This window comes from Triticum urartu, chromosome 7A, assembly GCF_056163025.1.
Source record: "Triticum urartu cultivar PI428250 chromosome 7A, HENAU_Tu73, whole genome shotgun sequence".
NCBI lineage: Eukaryota > Viridiplantae > Streptophyta > Magnoliopsida > Poales > Poaceae > Triticum > Triticum urartu.
In genome coordinates, this window is record NC_141879.1 from 194,510,951 (window position 1) to 194,529,720 (window position 18,770).

The following is an 18,770-nucleotide window of genomic DNA, read 5'->3' on the forward strand; positions in this document are numbered from 1 at the left end:
GCCCTTCGTTAAGGTGGAGGAATTCTAACATTCCGATAGGTCATCGAGTGGTTGACCAGTCTCACGCTATATCATGACAGTCAGTTTTCGGCTTTCTCTACTGAGGCGCTCGTCCGGATGACCCGGGGCACAATCGCAGTAGTTCTCCTAGTGCTACCTTAGCCGATATCGCGGAACGTAAGGTACCAAAACATAGGAGCCGGGCAAACCCAACATTTTACCAAAGACATGATTCGGAGCTGATGCATATAAGGCCAAACTCGCGATGCTGAACACTCCCTAAGGTATTCGGTCTTTATGGTATAAACCAGGCCTAAACAGTGCCCTTTGTAAGAAGCCCCTGGTGTCCAGGTACCTGCATTATTCTGACATGGCCACATGCCAAGACGCCAGCATCCTTCTCAATTATACTGAGAATCCGAGGGATGTGTATCAACAAGAGACAGTAAAAAAGGTTGACGCAGGGTCTTAATCTAAAAAGAATCCTTGGGACGGGTCCCTGCTGCACGTCTGCGCCCGTGTCCCCGTTGTGCCGTATCCTGGACGGGTGTAGCACGGTGGTCATCTATAAAAGAGAGGAACTTAGGTGAAAAGTTGTCGTGCAAAAAGGTAGGTTTTAAAGAAACCATGTAAATTTCAAGATGAGTAAAAATTGCCACTTGTCTACGCGCGTTGAGCCCTTGTATTTGTGATAGGGGTGTGGCCGTCAATCCTGTACGAATTACATATAGCTGCGCCGGACTCGTCTAACCGATTCCGTGGTCTTGACGACCTATAGAATACTTTAGTTGGTGAGGCTGTTTTAGTGTGCGGCTGCCTCACCCTCCTCGGCGCGCAGGGATCGCTAAATATTTCCATTTACTGTAATGATGCCACGTGGGCCGTGCATCTTAAGCGTGATGGAAGCATAATGCGGTATTGCATTAAAGCGAGCGAAAGCTTCATGTCCAAGTAGTGCTTGATAGCCACTTTGGAACGGAGTAATGTGGAAGGTTAAATTTTCGCTACGGAAGTTATCGGGGAAGCCGAATATAACTTCTAGTAGCAGGGAGCCCATGCAATGAGCCCCTGGGCCTGGCGTTACTCCTTTAACGGTAGTATCGCTGAGGCAAATTTTCGTTGGGTCTATCCCCATTTTGCGGATTGTGTCCTAATATATCAGGTTTAGACTGCTACCACCGTCCATCAGGACTCGTGTGAAGTGGTATCCATCAAGTATTGGGTCTAATACCAACGGAGCCCGTCCTGCACGCCGGATACTTGCTGAGTAATCTCGATGGTCAAAGGTGATCGGTTGAGATGACCAGTGGCAGGACTCCGCGGTGATAGGCCCTTGGGCATTTTTCTCTGGGAGTGCCGCTTTGTTTCTCCCCTTGATCACGTGTAACACGTTTACTGTTTTGACTTCTGGTGGAAATTTCTTTTGTTCACCAGTGTCTTGCTTGAGAGGCTCATCCTCGTCTTTGCTTGGTGTATCCTGCCCCTTGTGTACGGTGTTGAGCTTGCCGGACTGCTTGAAAACCCAACATTCTCCGTGGGTGTGATTAGCGGGTTTACCAGGGGTGCTATGGATCTGACATATTTGGTCTAGTATTTTATTTAAGCTGGACAGTTTGTCTCTGGCGCCTTTAGAGGGCGGCTTTTGCTGACCTGGCCGAGAGCTTCTGAATCTGGCGTTTACCGTGCTGCTCTTCGGGCTGTCTTCTTTATTCCGGTGCTTATTATTTTTGCTGCGTCGTGATTTCCCATTTTCATTTCTAACTTCGGATGTACTTGGGTCACTGGTGCTGCATCTGGCTAGCCAGCTGTCCTCACCCATGCAAAAGCGGGTCATGAGGCTTGTTAATGCTGCCATTGTTCTCGGCTTTTCTTGGCCGAGGTGTCTGGCAAGCCATTCGTCGCGGACGCTATGCTTAAAAGCTGCCAAGGCTTCGGCGTCCAGACAGTTGACTATTTGGTTCTTTTTAGTAAGAAACCTGTTCCAAAGCTTTCGGGCTGACTCTCTGGGCTGTTGAGTTATATGACTCAAATCGTCCGCATCCGGAGGTCGGACATAAGTCCCTTGAAAATTTGCCCGAAAAGCGTCTTCGAGCTCTTCCCAGCTTCCAATGGAGTTTTCCGGGAGGCTTTTAAGCCAGTGCCGAGCTGGCCCTTTGAGCTTGAGGGGTAAGTACTTGATGGCGTGGAGATCATCTCCTCGAGCCATATGGATATGGAGGATATAGTCCTCAATCCAGACCCCAGGGTCTGTTGTTCCGTCGTATGCCTCTATGTTTACGGGTTTGAATCCCTCTGGAAATTCATGGTCCAGCACCTCATCGGTGAAACATAGGGGGTGTGCGGCACCCCTGTATCTAGGTGTACTGCGTTGTTCGGATGTTTGTTGTGTTGCATTGTATGCTGGAGCGCGCTTGTGTGGTCCATAGATGGATCTGGTTGTGCCGTCCTTTTGATGCGAGCCCTCGCGTGGATCACGTATTGGCTTATGTGCGGCGTTGTTTGCCGCTCTATATTGGCCGTGAGGTCATCTATCCGGCCAGGTGGCCGTTTTAATTTTTTGTTGCCGGGGATCTAAGGCCTCCTCATCGAATTCAGGTAGCAACTTCCGCTTCGGGTAGCTCTTGGTGGGGCAATTATCGCCGTACTTCGCTGCTGTGTTGAGTACTTTACTCCATCTGATTTTAACTGTGTCTTGCGTAGCCTTGAGCCTTTGCTTCTGCTTTTTTAGACTCCTCGCGGTGGCAACGAGCCTTTGACGGGCATTCTGTTGCTCCGGGTGTCTGTCCGGTGTGATGTCGTCCGGACTATTATCTTTGACAGAATCGGGTTGTTCGGTTTGATTCTCCGTGTTGCCGTGGTCCAGCGATGGTTTACCCTGCTCTAACGCTGGGTCTGTATGATCGTTGTTTCTGCCGCGGCGGGATTTGGAGCGGCACTTATGCCTCCGCTTTGACTGCTTCTCAAGGGGACAACCCTTCGTTGCGTCCTTCTGTTCCTCGTCGTCCTTTTCTTTTGGTGTGTCCACCATGTATACGTCATGTGATGAAGTGGGCGTCCAGTGCCCTATGGGTAGTGGTTCCTGTTCGTCTCCTGCATCATCGTCCATACCGTCGATGTCTTCAAAGTCGAAGTCGAGCATGTCGGTTAGGTCATCGATAGTGGCTACTAAGTGGGTGGTGGGTGGGCGGTGAATTTTGACGCCATCCGCATCCCAATCCTGCCGGACATAGTTCGACCAGGATTCTCCTGACAAGGAGAGAGACCTAAATGAGTTCAGTATGTCGCCAAGGGGCGAGTGCTGAAAAATATCCGTGGAGGTAAACTCCATGATCGGTGCCCAATCGGATTCGCTAGGAACGGGCACAGGCGGTTCGGAGTCCGTGGCCGGAGATGAATCCGGTAGTTTAGCAACACGGCTCTCGTGCTGGGTAAGGTCGATGTTCGGCTCGATCGTCGATGAGGGTAAGGCCTTCGTGGCGGGGTCCATTCACCCGTCCATGGACGGCGCAACTAGCTCCGAATTGAGGGTCGGAGCGGCTGCCGGTGCGATTTCCTGAACACTGTCTGATGGTAGAGCTAAATTGTGCTCATCATGACCGCGTGATGCACAAGGCAGAGGCTCGAATCCTTCGAAGATTAAGTCTCCGCGGATATCGGCCATGTAGTTTAAGCTTCCAAACCTGACCTGATTGCCAGGGGCGTAGCTTTCAATCTGCTCCGGATGGCCAAGCGATTTGGTTCGCAGTGTAAAGCCGCCGAATACAAAAATCTGTCCGGGGAGAAAAGTCTCACCCTGGACTGCATCGCTAACGATGATTGAAGGAGCCATCAAGCCTGATGGCGACGACACAGAGGAACTCTCAATGAAAGCACCAATGTCGGTGTCAAAACCGGCGGATCTCGGGTAGGGGGTCCCAAACTATGCGTCTAGGCGGATGGTAACAGGAGGCAGGGGACACGAAGTTTTACCCAGGTTCGGGCCCTCTTGATGGAGGTAAAACCCTACATCCTGCTTGATTAATATTGATGATATGGTTAGTACAAGAGTAGATCTACCACGAGATCAGGGAGGCTAAACCCTAGAAGCTAGCCTATGGTATGATTGTGTGTTGTCCTACGGACTAAAACCCTCCGGTTTATATAGACACCGAAGGGGACTAGGGTTACACGAGGTCGGTTACAAAGGAGGAGATATACATATCCGTATTGCCTAGCTTGCCTTCCACGCCAAGTAGAGTCCCATCCGGACACGAGACAAAGTCTTCAATCTTGTATCTGCATAGTCTAATAGTCCGGCTGTCCGGAGACCCCCTAATCCAGGACTCCCTCAGCCAAGGAGGGCACAACCCACCGGGGTGCGCTTGGGCTCCCCGGCGCGCCCAGGTGGGTTGTGCCCACCTGGTGGGCCCCCTTTGGTACTTATTGGCTCCAGTAATTCTCTTTTATTCCATAAAAATACTTCCTGAAGTTTTAGCTCATTTGGAGTTGTGTAGAATAGGTAGCTTGACGTAGCTTTTTCAAGTCCAGATTTCCTGCTGCTGGAATTCTCCCTCTTTGTGTGAACCTTGCATATTATGATAGAAAAGGCATTAGAATTACTCCAAAAAGCATTATTATGCATAAAAACATCATAAATAATAGTGCAAAAACATGATGCAAAATGGACGTATCAAACCCTAACCCCTCCTCCGAGGAATTTGTTGGAGACTCAACATTGATGGAACTTACTGGAGTCCCGAGCAATACCCTCGAATGAGTTGGGTTCTTGCTAAAAGGAAAATATTCAAACCTGCAATTTTGCCAGGATATGATTCTTCCATTTCTGCCATTTTTGATGAGTTTGATGAGTCGAGTTACAAATTCTTCAAACAACAGAATGGTAAGGTTTTCTCTTGATATGTTGGGACTAACTGCAGGTCTAGTTCACCTAAGAAGCAAATCTAGGTGAAGAAGTGCATTGTTGCAAATCTATCTGTCACTGCTAACTTGAATATGCAGAGTAATTATATTTGAGACAATGCTTATCATTCGCAGAATGGCGTAGGAAAATTCTCAGTTGGGTATCAATCAAACCTTCGACAGAAGGAGTACATGCGCACCTCCTCAAATCATTATACTCATATCTCTGGAAATAACTTCAATGCATATATATTCATATGATTACTCTCGAGGTGCACATGTGTTTTACAGATCCTTACGAAAGAATGTTCCTGCTCAGACGAAGAAAATGAGATCCTCGTTGCCCACACAAGTGTGGGTTGCGAAAAAGAACTAACCCTTTATTGTAGATGTTATCTCAGGGATTTTTCTCGTCCATCTATTATCCTGAGATCTATTGTTGGTGCTATTTCATTGTGTTTTCATTTGTCTCTTTGTTTTTCGTTGTGTTTGTGTTTTGTCCAAACATCAACGCACTCAGAGCTCCATGGTTTTTGTGTTCGTGTTTTCTCTCGTTTAGCTGCGTGTTTTGTTTCGGACCCTGTTATCCCTCTATTCTTCGTCATCCAATCCTTTCATGTCCATCATAAACATGCAATTTGATCTGAAGAAGATTTCAATCCGATGTCCTTGGTCGCGAATGAAATCAACTTCGAAATTTAATCTGTTTTGGCGCTTGCCCTTCTTAAAACCTTTCGGCATTCTGTTCAGTTTCCAAGATTTTTGCAGGAAACGTTTGACACATGCCCATGATCTCATAATCGTGATCTCATACATTGAATGTGGAACGTCCCGTGCTTTTCGGCCGTAGTTCTCGGAAGAGGTGGGTCCACCTATGGGTTATAAATACCCCTCCCCATCTCTTCTTCCTCAGTTCGTCCGCAAACCCTCCCCCGTTCTCCTCCCGAGCCCGAGCTCGAAGCAACACCATCGACGTGCCTTTCCGTGCAACTTTGGTGAAGCCTCACCGAGGCAGTCCTGGATTAGAGGGTCTCCGGACAGCCGGACTATATCCTTTGGCCGGATTGTTGGACTATGAAGATACAAGATTGAAGACTTCGTCCCGTGTCCGGATGGGACTCTCCTTGGCATGGAAGGCAAGCTTGGTAATACAGATATGTAGATCTCCTCCCTTGTAACCGACTTTGTGTAACCCTAGCCCCCTCCGTTGTCTATATAAACCGGAGGGTTTAGTCCGTAGGACAACAGACAATCATACCATAGGCTAGCTTCTAGGGTTTAGCCTCTACGATCTCGTGGTAGATCAACTCTTGTAATACTCATATCATCAAGATCAATCAAGCAAGACGTAGGGTATTACCTCCATCGGGAGGGCCCGAACCTGGGTAAACATCGTGTCCCCCGCCTCCTGTTACCATCCACCTTAGACGCACAGTTCGGGCCCCCCTACCCGAGATCCGCCGTTTTTGACACCGACATTGGTGCTTTCATTGAGAGTTCCACTGTGTCGTCATCATAAGGAGGGATGGCTCGTCCCGTTGTCAAGAACAACATCACCTCTGGGGGAGCCCTGGCTGCAGGCCAAACTCTCCGACTAGGTGGTTTCATCATGACCGCCCGCTCGGCCGCCGCGCCGACGATGACTTCTCGGGTCATCGAAAATAGCCTCCACATCGGCTTGAAATTCACCGAACAGATGGATCCAATGGAGCTCTCCTCTTTAAACGAGCTCTTCGATCGCATCGCCGCTCTGGGAGTCACTACGGACTACGATCGGATTGGGCTTAAACCCGACCAAAGGGAGATTAACTCTCTGCCGGTCACCCATCAGATAGCGGTGGTGGAGGAGCATTGCGGCGATTCTCCCTCTATCCTGAGGATGGACTATGTCCGGATTCCCAAGGTCTCCGAGCCGGATACCCACCCACGGGAGGACATCGCCCTAACCCTGAACGTAGAATGAGGCTGCATGCTGAACCTGCGGGGCAACATCCCGGAGCCCGAACTTCCAAGATCGGAAACTCCCCTGACCCGGGGTCTCAGATTGGGTCAAGGTCTGGACATAAATCCACCCACCCACCCAGATATAAACGATCTTTCCCACATTAGGTAAGAGCCCCAAGAGACAGTACATCACTATTGGGCCAGATTCCCCCTTGTAATGAACAAGGTCAAGGACTGTCGCGAGGAATACACAATTTCGTTCTTTTGCAACAATTTCACGGACAAGGGAATCCTCAACACCATAAGTCGCCGTGACATAGCACACTTCGCTGACTTGGCGGCCATAGTACGGAAGTACTGTGCGATGGAAAGCTCCTGGAAAACCCAAACAAAATTTTGGGATAATCCGGCTCTGACAAAACCCCCAGTTCAAACTAAATGGGTGCACTCTCATAAGTCGCCCGACTCAATTACAAAGAAGCAAAATCCCACTACAGGGCATGGAACCGTATTGGAGGGATGGCTTAACGGGCCCTGCAAAATTCATAGTACAGCGGATACCATGCCAACACACAGCCTTAGAGCATGTTGGGTACTTTGGCAGGTGGTCAAGAGCGGTGAGGATCTCCTCATCCAAAACACTGCAGAGCACCATCCCGTGGATAACAATATAGTATTGACAGTCTTCGAGACCTTCGCCTCAAAGAATAGGCGTAAGCGAGCACTCCGCAGCCTTCCCGAAGTCTGCCACATGGCAGTAATAAATCCATGGAGCGACACGGCTATCACCTTCAATGCTAGTGACGAACCTAAATTCCGAACAGCCCGAGCACCAGCCGCCTTGGTCATCAGTCCAATTGTGGACGACTTTTGGCTTACTAAAGTGCTCATGGACGGCGGTAGAGGATTAAACCTCATTTATGAGGAGACTCTTCAAAAAATGGAAATAGACAGAAACCGCATTGAGCAAAGCAGCACGACCTTCCGAGGAATCATCCCCAGTCAGGAGGCACGTTGCGCTGGGAAAATCACACTAGATGTGGTATTCGGCACTCCGGAGAATTACATGTCCGAAGAAATTACATTCCAAGTGGCCCCGTTCAGTAGCGGATACCGCACCCTTCTAGGGCAGGAGGCATTCACGATCTTCCAAGCCATACCCCATTACGGGTACATGAAGCTCAAAATGCTCGGGCCCAATGGAATCATCACTCTAGCTAGTGATCCGGACATAGCACTCCGCGCCGAGAACAAAACAGCCGCACTGGCCCTCGAGGCTTTATCCGAAGCCCTTGCGGCGGAGGAATTAACTGCGCTGCGCTCCACAGTGGACATAGACGACGTGATACTCGACAAAAGACCCAAGTCCACCTCTTTTAAACCAGCAGATGAAATAGTCAAATTCCAAGTCCATCCAACGGACCCCATAAAAATAGCATCCATTGGGGCACAGTTAAACCCCGCTGTAGACGCCGCACTATGGGAGTTCCTGCACGAGAATTGGGACTTATTCGCCTGGCATCCTTCAGACATGCCAGGAATCCCACGCAGTTTGGCTGAGCATAGCCTTAACATTCTAAAGGGATTCAAGCCGGTCAAGTAGACTCTTCGGTGTTTCTCCAAACCTAAGCGACAAGCCAAGGGAGAGGAGCTAGCCAAGTTACTGGAGGCCGGATTCATTAGAGAAATAAAACATCCGAACTGGCTAGCAAACCTGGTAATGGTACCAAAGAAGGACAAATCCTGGCGCCTATGCGTCGACTTCAAGGACCTTAACAAGGCTAGCCCAAAGGATCCCTTCCCCCTCCCTCGCATCGATCAAATTATCGACGCCACCGCGGGACACGATTCATTGTGCTTCCTCGACGCATACTCCGGCTACCACCAAATTAAGATGGCGGAGTTCAATCAAGCCTCTACGACATTTATCACTCCATACGGCCCCTTCTGTTTTTATACAATGCCCTTCGGGCTCAAAAACGCCGGCGCAACATATCAACGCATGATTCAGACATGTCTGGAAAAGCATATCGGCAAAACAGTGGAGGCTTACGTAGACGACGTGGTCGTTAAAACCCGACACGTCGATTCCTTAATAGACAACTTGAGGCTCACATTCGACAATCTCCGAACATACAACATTAAGCTCAATCCGGAAAAATGCGTTTTTGGTGTACCCACCAAAAATCTGCTTGGCTTCATCGTCTCCAGTAGAGGAATTGAAGCAAATCCGGCTAAAATCCGAGCTCTGTCGGAGTTGGCTATCCCAACTGACCTGAAGAAAATCTAGAAGTTAACTGGATGTGTGGCGGCCTTAAGCCGCTTTATCTCCCGATTAGGAGAAAAAGCACTCCCCCTTTATCGCCTTCTTCGGCGCACCGAACACTTCGAGTGGACGGACGCAGCCACAACCGGATTGGAAGAAATAAAAGCCATCCTGGCCACCAACCCAATCTTGGCCGCGCCAAATGTCGGCGAACCAATGCTGTTATATATAGCGGCAACTCACCAAGTTGTAAGCGCAGTGCTCGTCATCGAACGAGAGACGGACGGACATAAATTCCCACTTCAAAAGCCGGTATATTATGTATCCACTGTCCTCACTCCATGCAAATCACGGTACCCACATTATCAAAAGATAGCATATGCGGTATTCATGGCATCCCGAAAATTACGACACTACTTTCAAGAGTGTTCAATTACGGTGGCCTCAGAAGTACCACTCAACGACATAATAAACAACCGCAATGCCACGGGCCGGATTGCCAAATGGGCTATCGAGCTCCTCCCATTCGACATAACATATAAACCACGACGATCCATTAAGTCACAAGTACTAGTCGATTTCGTCACCGAGTGGACAGAAGCCGAACTCCCTAAAGAGTACGGCGCGTACTCCAATTGGATCATGCACTTTGACGGCTCTAAAATGCTGGCTGGTCTGGGGGCTGGCATCGTCCTGACGTCCCCCAATAGAGATACAGTCCAATACATACTCCAAATACTATACACAGGCTCCAACAACGCAGCCGAATACGAGGCCCTATTACATGGTCTCCGGATGGCAGTTTCCATGGGCATCCAACGCGTGGAGGTGCGTGGGGACTTGAACCTCGCAATATCAAATAAATGGAGACTTCGATGCCAAGGATCCGAAAATGGCGGCATATCGCAATGCCGTCCTCAAAATTTCAGCTCGATTCGAGGGGCTTGAATTCCACCATGTGGCTCGGGAACACAATCAGGCAGCGGATATGCTCGCCCGTATCGGTGCTAAGCGCGATCCTGTCCCACCTAACATCTTCTTGGAAAGGCTGTTTAAGCCATCCGTGGTATGGGAAGGGGACACCGGTAAACATAGTCCGGACCCGGCCACAACACCAGATACCGAACACTCTGACACAATCGGCGGCTTTGCCATCGAAATAACACCTTCAGCCCACGTGATAATGGCCTTCATCGCCCCGTGGACAAAACCATTCCTGGCCTACCTAACCAGGCAGGAACTACCTGAGGACCAAAATGAGGCACGCTGCATAGTGCGGCGATCTAAAGCCTACAAGGTCCACGAGGGAGAGCTTTATAAGAAAACCACTACCGGAGTCCTTCAAAGGTGCATCTCCGAAGAGGAAGGGCGGAAGCTTTTTGCAGAAATCCATGCTGGACTCGGCGGCCACCATGCCGCAGCACGGGCCCTTGTAAGCAAGGCCTTCCGTACAGGTTTCTATTGGCCGACGGCCCGAGCAGATGCACAGTATCTGGTCCAACATTGCGTCGGTTGCCAGCTTTTTGCAAAGCAAAGCCATATGCCGCCTATTGCTCTCCAAACAATCCCCATTACCTGGCCCTTTATGGTCTGGGGGCTCGATATGGCCGGACCCTTTAAAGGGGGAACACATAAGAAAAAGTACCTACTGGTCATGGTGGATAAATTCACCAAATGGATAGAAGCCAAACCCGTTAAAACGGCTGAATTTGGACCGGTGATAGACTTCATATCTGGGGTTGTACACCGTTATGGCATCCCCCACAGCATCATCACTGACAATGGCACGAACTTTACAGCCGATGAGGTAAAACTTTGGTGCAGCAACACGGGCATCAAGCTCGATTATGCTTCTGTCTATCACCCGCAAACTAATGGTCAAGTCGAGCGAGCAAATGGTCTTATCATGAGCGGCATCAAACCCAAATTAGCGCGGTCCTTAAAGGAATCAAACACACACTGGGTAGAGGAGCTCGACTCCGTACTATGGGGGCTGCGGACCACGCCGAATCGCACTACCGTATACACACCATTTTTATGGTGTACGGCGCAGAGGCGGTTCTGCCTTGCGACATAATTCATGACTCACCTCGAGTGCGCATGTACGAAGAGAAAGAGGCTGAGCTCGATCGGCAGGATAGTTTGGACGCCCTGGAGGAGGAGCACACGTGGCACAAGCCCGTTCCGCATTCTATCAGCAACATGCTCGAAGGTATCAAAGCAGAGAAGTACGGGCCTAAACCTATAACGTTGGCGAACTAGTTCTACGCCTGCCGGAGAAGAAAAAGAACAAGCTCAAGCCCAAATGGGAAGGTCCCTTCATTATTGACCCTGTTCTGACCGGTGGAGCGTACCGTCTGCGGGATGCATCGGACAATCGACTCGAGCCAAACCCATGGAATGCAGCCAGGCTCCGAAGATTCTACACCTTGTGCCGGACTCTATGTTCGTCTCCTTACCTCCGTCAATTTTTGGCATATCAATTATCTGTCTTTTCTCTCTTTCCCTCTTCTTTTTTCTTCTCCTCAAGGCCTTAAAAGGCTAACTTGTGTCTTGGTTACACAATCTTGATATGCTAACCACGCTCATTATACTTGGGGGCTTCTTATAAAGAAGCTTAATATAACTATTTTTCTGGGCTTTATGCCCCACACATGTGTCATTCTTCCACAAGTACCTTTTTCGCCATTATATGCATGGATATGACTTAAGTTTTGGCCAAGATGGGTTGCCTGGCTCTTGTATTTATGCCCTACGTTCCCGTTAATTCGGCTAGAGAATAAGGGGAGCACCTCTGTGATTGTTACTGCCAGGTCAGCCGGATGTGTACCTCAGACTGGGTGAAGCCAAAAGCTAGCGTTCTTAAGGGAATATTCGGTCGGTGAACAAAAGATGACTTTTATTTATTTTGATACATGCCCCCAGATGTTATAGCCTGCGTCTCCTTTCGCAGTTCGGACATGCACATTAGGGCATGCGCACCCAGGGAAAGGAACCCTTAACGGAACTATTCTCCCTGGAAGATGTTTCTTACTATCCATGTAATATAACATAGCTAGTTGGGTACTTGTCTGTTCAAGCACTTATGACCCCTACGCCTGGTTTCCACGCATACCCCGGTTTTTATATAACCGAGCGGGTATTCAGATACACTCCGGACTATCGGGTCCAGAGGTCGAAGCGAAAAGGTCCGCCATGACAAATGATTTACAATCCGGCTAGGGACATTATATATGTCACTTAAAGTACATAGTCACTTAGACTGATTAAATTCTTCTTCTATACCATCCAACATGCTGTCTAGCCTACAATCCTGTCGGGAATACTTTGCGGCTAATTCTACTTGGTCATACACCAAACCGACGGGGATCTCTTTCCCATCGGGCCCCATAGGTCCGACCTCGGCCATGTGGTTTTGGGTCAGCTTTGGTATATCGCGTCTTCACCATGGCCCAGGCTTCCCTTGCACCTTGTCGGCAGGCTGATATCTTCCATAATCGGAAGCGCCGCCGCGCTCCCTTGAGCTTCTCTATAAGCTCCCCCATGCCTCCTGGCGGGGAGGTGGATGGCCACAAGGCTTGGGCAATACCCTGCATCACCCGCCGAACTTGTTCGTGCAGTTGTGAGAGCTCTGGTGGAAGATCACCCGCAGACCCGGGCATCTCCTCCGTGGGACGACCCGTCAGCATACCTGCAGACGTAACTCTGTTAGCCGGCTTCTTCGCTGAACTCTTTCAAAAGTTCATTCAAGCACTTACTGAAAATGCCACGTCGAAGCCGCTTATTCTCCTTCACGAAGTCCGCCAGCTGGGCTCGGACATCTTTCAGTTCTACGCCCAGTTGGATATTGGCGTCCTGGAGATTATTTTTCTCCTGCTTCACCCGCGTAAGCACGTGCTCGCCAGCATTTAGCTGTCGATTAGCATGTTGCGCATCCACCGGCACGACCTCCGGATTCACTCCGGAGTCATCTGCAACATCTATTGTTATATTTGCATGCACATCGCATACTATCTGGTACCTATCATTCTTTGAAATGGAAACAAGTGTTACCAGAGGGGCCCTTCTCAGACTCCTTCAATGCAGCCACCGCGGCCCGTTGCTGGGCTTTGCACTCTTCCAGCTCTTGAGACAATTGGGTATTCTTCTTTGTAAGAACCTGCACAAATAATGATCCTTAAATCAGTTGTGTCAACTGTTTCAAGTCTCAGGGGCTACTGATGTATATAATCGTCAGATTTTCTTACCCGTATATCCTTTACATACTGGTCCATGGCTCTGGCAAGACCATCTTGAGCAGCACGGATGTACGCATCTCCTGAGTTGAGGGCATCGAACGCCTCTTGGGGGAAACAAGCGTCACGGAGTACGGCCCGGCGACGCCAGTGATTCATGGCGCTCTCCACTTCGGAATTTGTAGCGGATAGTCTATCCGCATCCTTTGTAGGAGGAGCATCCGGCGTTCGCCCCGTGTTAGCTTCCGCCTCTATGTTCGGCCCTGCAGCCCAACTAGTAGAGGCGTGATCGGCAACCTCTCCGGATATAGTCCGGCGAGCGTTTTTCCTACTAGGAAACAGGGACGTCATTATATTTTAAGAAAGACGACAACCACGGAGCGAGGTTTTGTATCATACCTCTGCGCCAGCGTCTCAGTCCTGACCACCTTCCTTTTTGGCCTATCGGGCTTCAGTGTCCCTTGTTGGCAAGTCACTGCGGGTTCGGCATGGCGTCCCAAGGGCCTTCCCTGTAAAACACCATATGTGCATGGTAGGTGAAGTGCATAAAAGGGGATCCTTCTCGGAAGTTGGGACTCCGGTTTTTCTTACATGCGATGCAGGGAGTAGCCCAGGATAGTCGGCTATGATGGCCACCATGGCATCATCGCAGCTCAATTGATAGAATGTCCTGTCGATCAGCTCCACAAATATGTCCGGATCCTCTTCGAGTCCGAGATCGAGGGCCCGGTCAGGGTCCTCCAGTTGTGGAGGTGGACTGTTGACCTCCCTTACAGCTTTTCGCAGTTCCTGCCATGAAACGGCAAGGTGAGTATTTACGACGAAGAATGCGGGAAGGTTGTGAGTAAAAAGTGACAGCTCACCCAGCTTGGAGGGTTGTACATGGAGAATCCATCCCGTGGCTTAATACGGATGAACTCCTCTTCCTCTCCCTTGAACAAAGCGGACAGAATTTTTGCTAGAGCAGCAGCTGAGTCCGGTCCCTTACGCCCGCAGCGGGTGGCATCATCTTCCCCGTTAAAGCGCCACATGGGGTGCCCTTGATATTGAAGTGGCTGCACCCCCCGCATTATACATATTGAGATAACCTCGATTATTGTCAATCCTGATTGAGCCAGTGCTTTTATCCGGCCCATCAGGTAAAGGACTTGTCCGTTATCTTCCTCCTGAGGGCTCCGTGGGCGCCAGCTTCGGCGTTTCTTCAAAGGGGCATTGTCGAACTCGGGAAGACCCATCTGAATAGGATCTGGAAGGGGGACGTCCTCCATGTAAAACCACTCCGAAGGCCAGTCTTCGGACGTCTTCTTCGGGGTACCGGACAGGTGTCCGGTCCCGGCGATGCGCCATATTTCGGCTCCGCCCACTTGATATATTGACCCCTCCTGTGTACGGGGCACAAGGCAGAATAGCCTCTTCCACATCTCAAAATGAGCTTCGCAGCCCAGAAATAGCTCACAAAGGGCAACATAACCAGCAATGTGTAATATCGAAGCGGGGGTGAAATTATGCAACTGGAGGCCGTAAAACTCCAAGAGCCTGTGGAGGAACGGATGGATTGGAAATCCAAGTCCCCTTAGTAGATAAGGGATAAGGCATACCCGCTCCCCCTTGGAGGGATTGGGGAAGCTCTCCACTTGCTCCCCGCCATTATAGGTGGCGAGCCCGGCTCGAACGGGGACCATATATGCTGGAGGGAGAAATCCCTAGGTCTGTAACTCTACTAATTGGTTGTGCGGGACGGAACATTTCTCCCAATCACCGGGCTTAGGGTTACGGGAGCGGGAGGAGGAGGAGGAGCTACGATGGCCGGCCATGTTGGAATGGACTTTTCCGAGCGCGCTCCGATGGATACTCGCCGTGGGAGGATGGTGTGGTTTGGATCTAAGAATCCTCGTATATTTAATAGACAGTTTACTTACATGGCTAGGGTGGCGAATGTAAAAATGCCCTGGCTCTTCGCATTCGCTCGACACGTGGAAGATAGCCCTTATTGGGCGCAGAAGCCAAGAAGTGCAACATTTATGGAGAGCCGGACACTACTCAGCAGATATTCAGAATTTGGAGAAGAACCCGCCTTGCAATGCCGAAGACAATCTGCGTGCCGGACTCATCGTCATTGAAGCCTGGTTCGGGGGCTACTGAGGGAGTCCTGGATTAGGGGGTCTCTGGACAGCCGGACTATATCCTTTGGCCGGACTGTTGGACTGTGAAGATACAAGATTGAAGATTTCATCCTGTGTCCGGATGGGACTCTCCTTGGCGTGGAAGTCAAGCTTGGTAATACAGATATATAGATCTCCTCCCTTGTAACCAACTTTGTGTAACCCTAGCCCCCTCTGGTGTCTATATAAACCGGAGGGTTTAATCCGTAGGACAACAGACAATCATACCATAGGCTAGCTTCTAGGGTTTAGCCTCTACGATCTCGTGGTAGATCAACTCTTGTAATACTCATATCATCAAGATCAATCAAGCAGGACGTAGGGTATTACCTCCATCGAGAGGGCCCGAACCTGGGTAAACATCATGTCCCCCGCTTCCTGTTACCATCCGCCTTAGGCGCACAGTTCGGGACCCCCTACACGAGATCCGCCGGTTTTGACACCGACACTCACCGTCATTGGTCATGCCAGTGTGGTACATCCTCTTCTCTGTATTGCCGTAGTTGATTTGTGCTTCCAAGTTAGGGCGCATAGATCTGGAACTAGCCCTGTCCACTCCTCTATTCTAGGCATGTTCTTATCGATGCCATTTTCCTTGTTTTATTCCCTCGCGGTAGATCTTTAGGGTTCTCTAAGTTGTGACCGATGCGGTTTGTAGCTTTGCCTTGTACTAGTTATCTTAGATCCAGGGTTCATGTGTATTATTTCGAAGGATTAGATAAGTTATTACTCTACCTTATGGTATGTTGCAATTCTATCGATGATATCTTCCAAGATATATGCCATGGATTCCTTTGATGCTTTCGAAAAACTAGCTATTTTCAGTCAAAATGCTTATGTGCATGTTTGTGACCCTATCCTGTTTTTCCCTTGCATCTATTCTTTTTCACAAGATTGGCCATGGCTCAATGTTCGGAAGAGCAGTCTAGGTCAGAAGGAGAAAGACCTCAGCTACTGCATGTGGCTGAACGTGTGAAGCTGACTGGTGAAAGAAAAACATCTAAGCAACCAAAGATACCGAAGAAGAAATCTGAGTCAGAATCAGATGAAGGAGATGATGATATTCCCTAGGCTCACAGCCAGCCTGAGGATGAACAGATCACCGATGCAAAGACTAGATTTTCTGATGGAAATCCCAAGAACGGTGGTCGTGGCACAGAGAGGAACACCACTGCAGAGATGTCTGAACCTGAAGGATATAAAACTCCACCTACAGTTGAAACTACAACCGAGGGAAATAACAGGCTGCAAAGGATTCGCCATCACTGGGAGAAGAAATGGTTCAATCATGAGAATGTCCAAAGGAAATATCAAATCTTGTTTGCATCCACTCCACTCTCAAATGACTGCATCACTGAGGGCTTCCTTGGTCCAGATGATGAAAAAGTCAGGCCGCCTCCAACTAAAGATGCCCATCCTGATGCCCTCAAGAAAATAGATTATTTTCCCGAAGAAGTGGAAAAGAGAGCAAAAGGCCAAGTCCAAGTGTGAAGCCAAGGCAGCAAAGAAGAATCAAGTGGAAGAGAGAAACGTCGAGCTAACCCAGCAAGACGTACAAAAGAAGAAAGAACGTGCCTCTACTTGGAAGGAAAGCAAAGCAAGGAAGTCCGTTTCCCCTCGAGCTTCCCGAAAGAAATTAGTTGCCAAAAAATCCAAGAAGGCAGCTTCTGCCTCGTCTGATGAGTCCTCCGATGAAGATGTTCCCGATGAAATACCAATGTATGATCAACGAGCTCTTCTTGACAAGCCATATCAAACTCCCCCACCAGCGAAAGTTTCACCTCTGTTGAGAATGTCACCAAGGATTGCATATGCCCCAGTTGCAGATAAACCATCGGGCTCTACTGCCCCGTCTGCGAAGAGAAAGCTGCTGCGCGAAGAAAGAGCTTCTACTTCTGTCAAGAAAGCCAAATCAAGTGTTCTTGCTCCCATAGAGGAACTAAAGTATGACTTTGATCTTATGATTGATCTTATTGAAAGTGCTGCATATGATGCAAAATCAGCTGATTTGAGCAATTTGGGTCTTCCTGATGATGTTACTAGGCTGGTAGCAAAACGTTGGCTAAGCTGGGAGAGATTACCAAGGAGCTAAACCAAGCTATCAAGGATAAGAAAACTCTCGAGCAAATGAGGAGAGATGCATGCACCGAATCTGAAAGAAAGAGTCCGAACAAGGAAATACTTGAGCTCACAAAAGCCCTCACTGTTATGAGGAATAATAATATTGAGTGGCATTCACGGCTAAAGATGGTTGTTTCTTAGCTGTGTGACCGAAGGAATGATGAGATTGAATGTTAAGCAGATCTTGCTCGGTGAAGAATAAAACAAGAGAAGCGTCAGAAATCAAAGGCAAGAGCCAACAAATCAAAGACAATCATAGATCCCCGTATTCAGAATGTTGCAAATGATGCGCCTATCGACTCAAGTGCCCCTCTACAATAGATACCATCGTCCCCTCATCACGAGGATGATCCCATGTAACAAGATGATCTTGCGGTAGTTATCATTCCTACCTTAGTTGCTCAGGAAACTGATGTGGTGGATATCTTTTCTGAACAAGACTGACGAGGAAATTCTCCTAACCGAGCAGCAAGCCCCAGAATAGAAAATTGATGAAGAGATTGAGGTTGAGAAGGTAGTTTCATCCCCTGTGAAGGAAATGCAAGTTGAGCCCTCCGGATCCAACATGGAGGATGACAAAGTTGAGGGGGAGCTAAATGCTTCTCGAGAGAATACCACCCCGGTCACCTCATCTGTTGCCCCTACCACTACAAAAAACACTTCCGTGATGATACGTGTTTGTCACAGTAGGTCACGTTTTCTGTCATGCATGTACATCCATGGAAATTATATGACAGAATCAAGATAGTCATACATGTGCCGTTGTAGAAGTGTTCCATGACATTACCAAAATTATCATCACGGAAGTGTCCACTTCCATGACGATAAATCGCGCGTCACAGAAGTGCTTTCGTCAAGGGTGACCGACACGTGGCATCCACCGTAACAGAACGCCATTAAGCTATCGTGTCCGGTTTTGGATCCGGTAACCCGTTAACAGCCCCGACCAATAGGGATTTTCCACATGTAAAATCATCATTGGCTGGAGGAAACACGTGTCGGCTCACCGTTGGGACAGATGTCATCCACTCATTAGACCCAAAGCGCCTATGATACGTCGACACGTGGCACGGCCCAATAGAGGCCCATTCTTGTGAAAAGGCCAGCCCATTTGACTTGGTCAAAAGGTGGCTGGCCGACCCA

The 18,770-nt window shown here is 49.1% G+C and overlaps 1 pseudogene; it reads left to right on the forward strand.

Moving 5' to 3' along the window:
* The window catches only part of LOC147958958 (uncharacterized), a 58,280-nt pseudogene extending 40,476 nt beyond the window's left edge, over positions 1 to 17,804 (forward strand).
* The last annotated feature ends 966 nt before the right edge of the window (positions 17,805 to 18,770 follow it).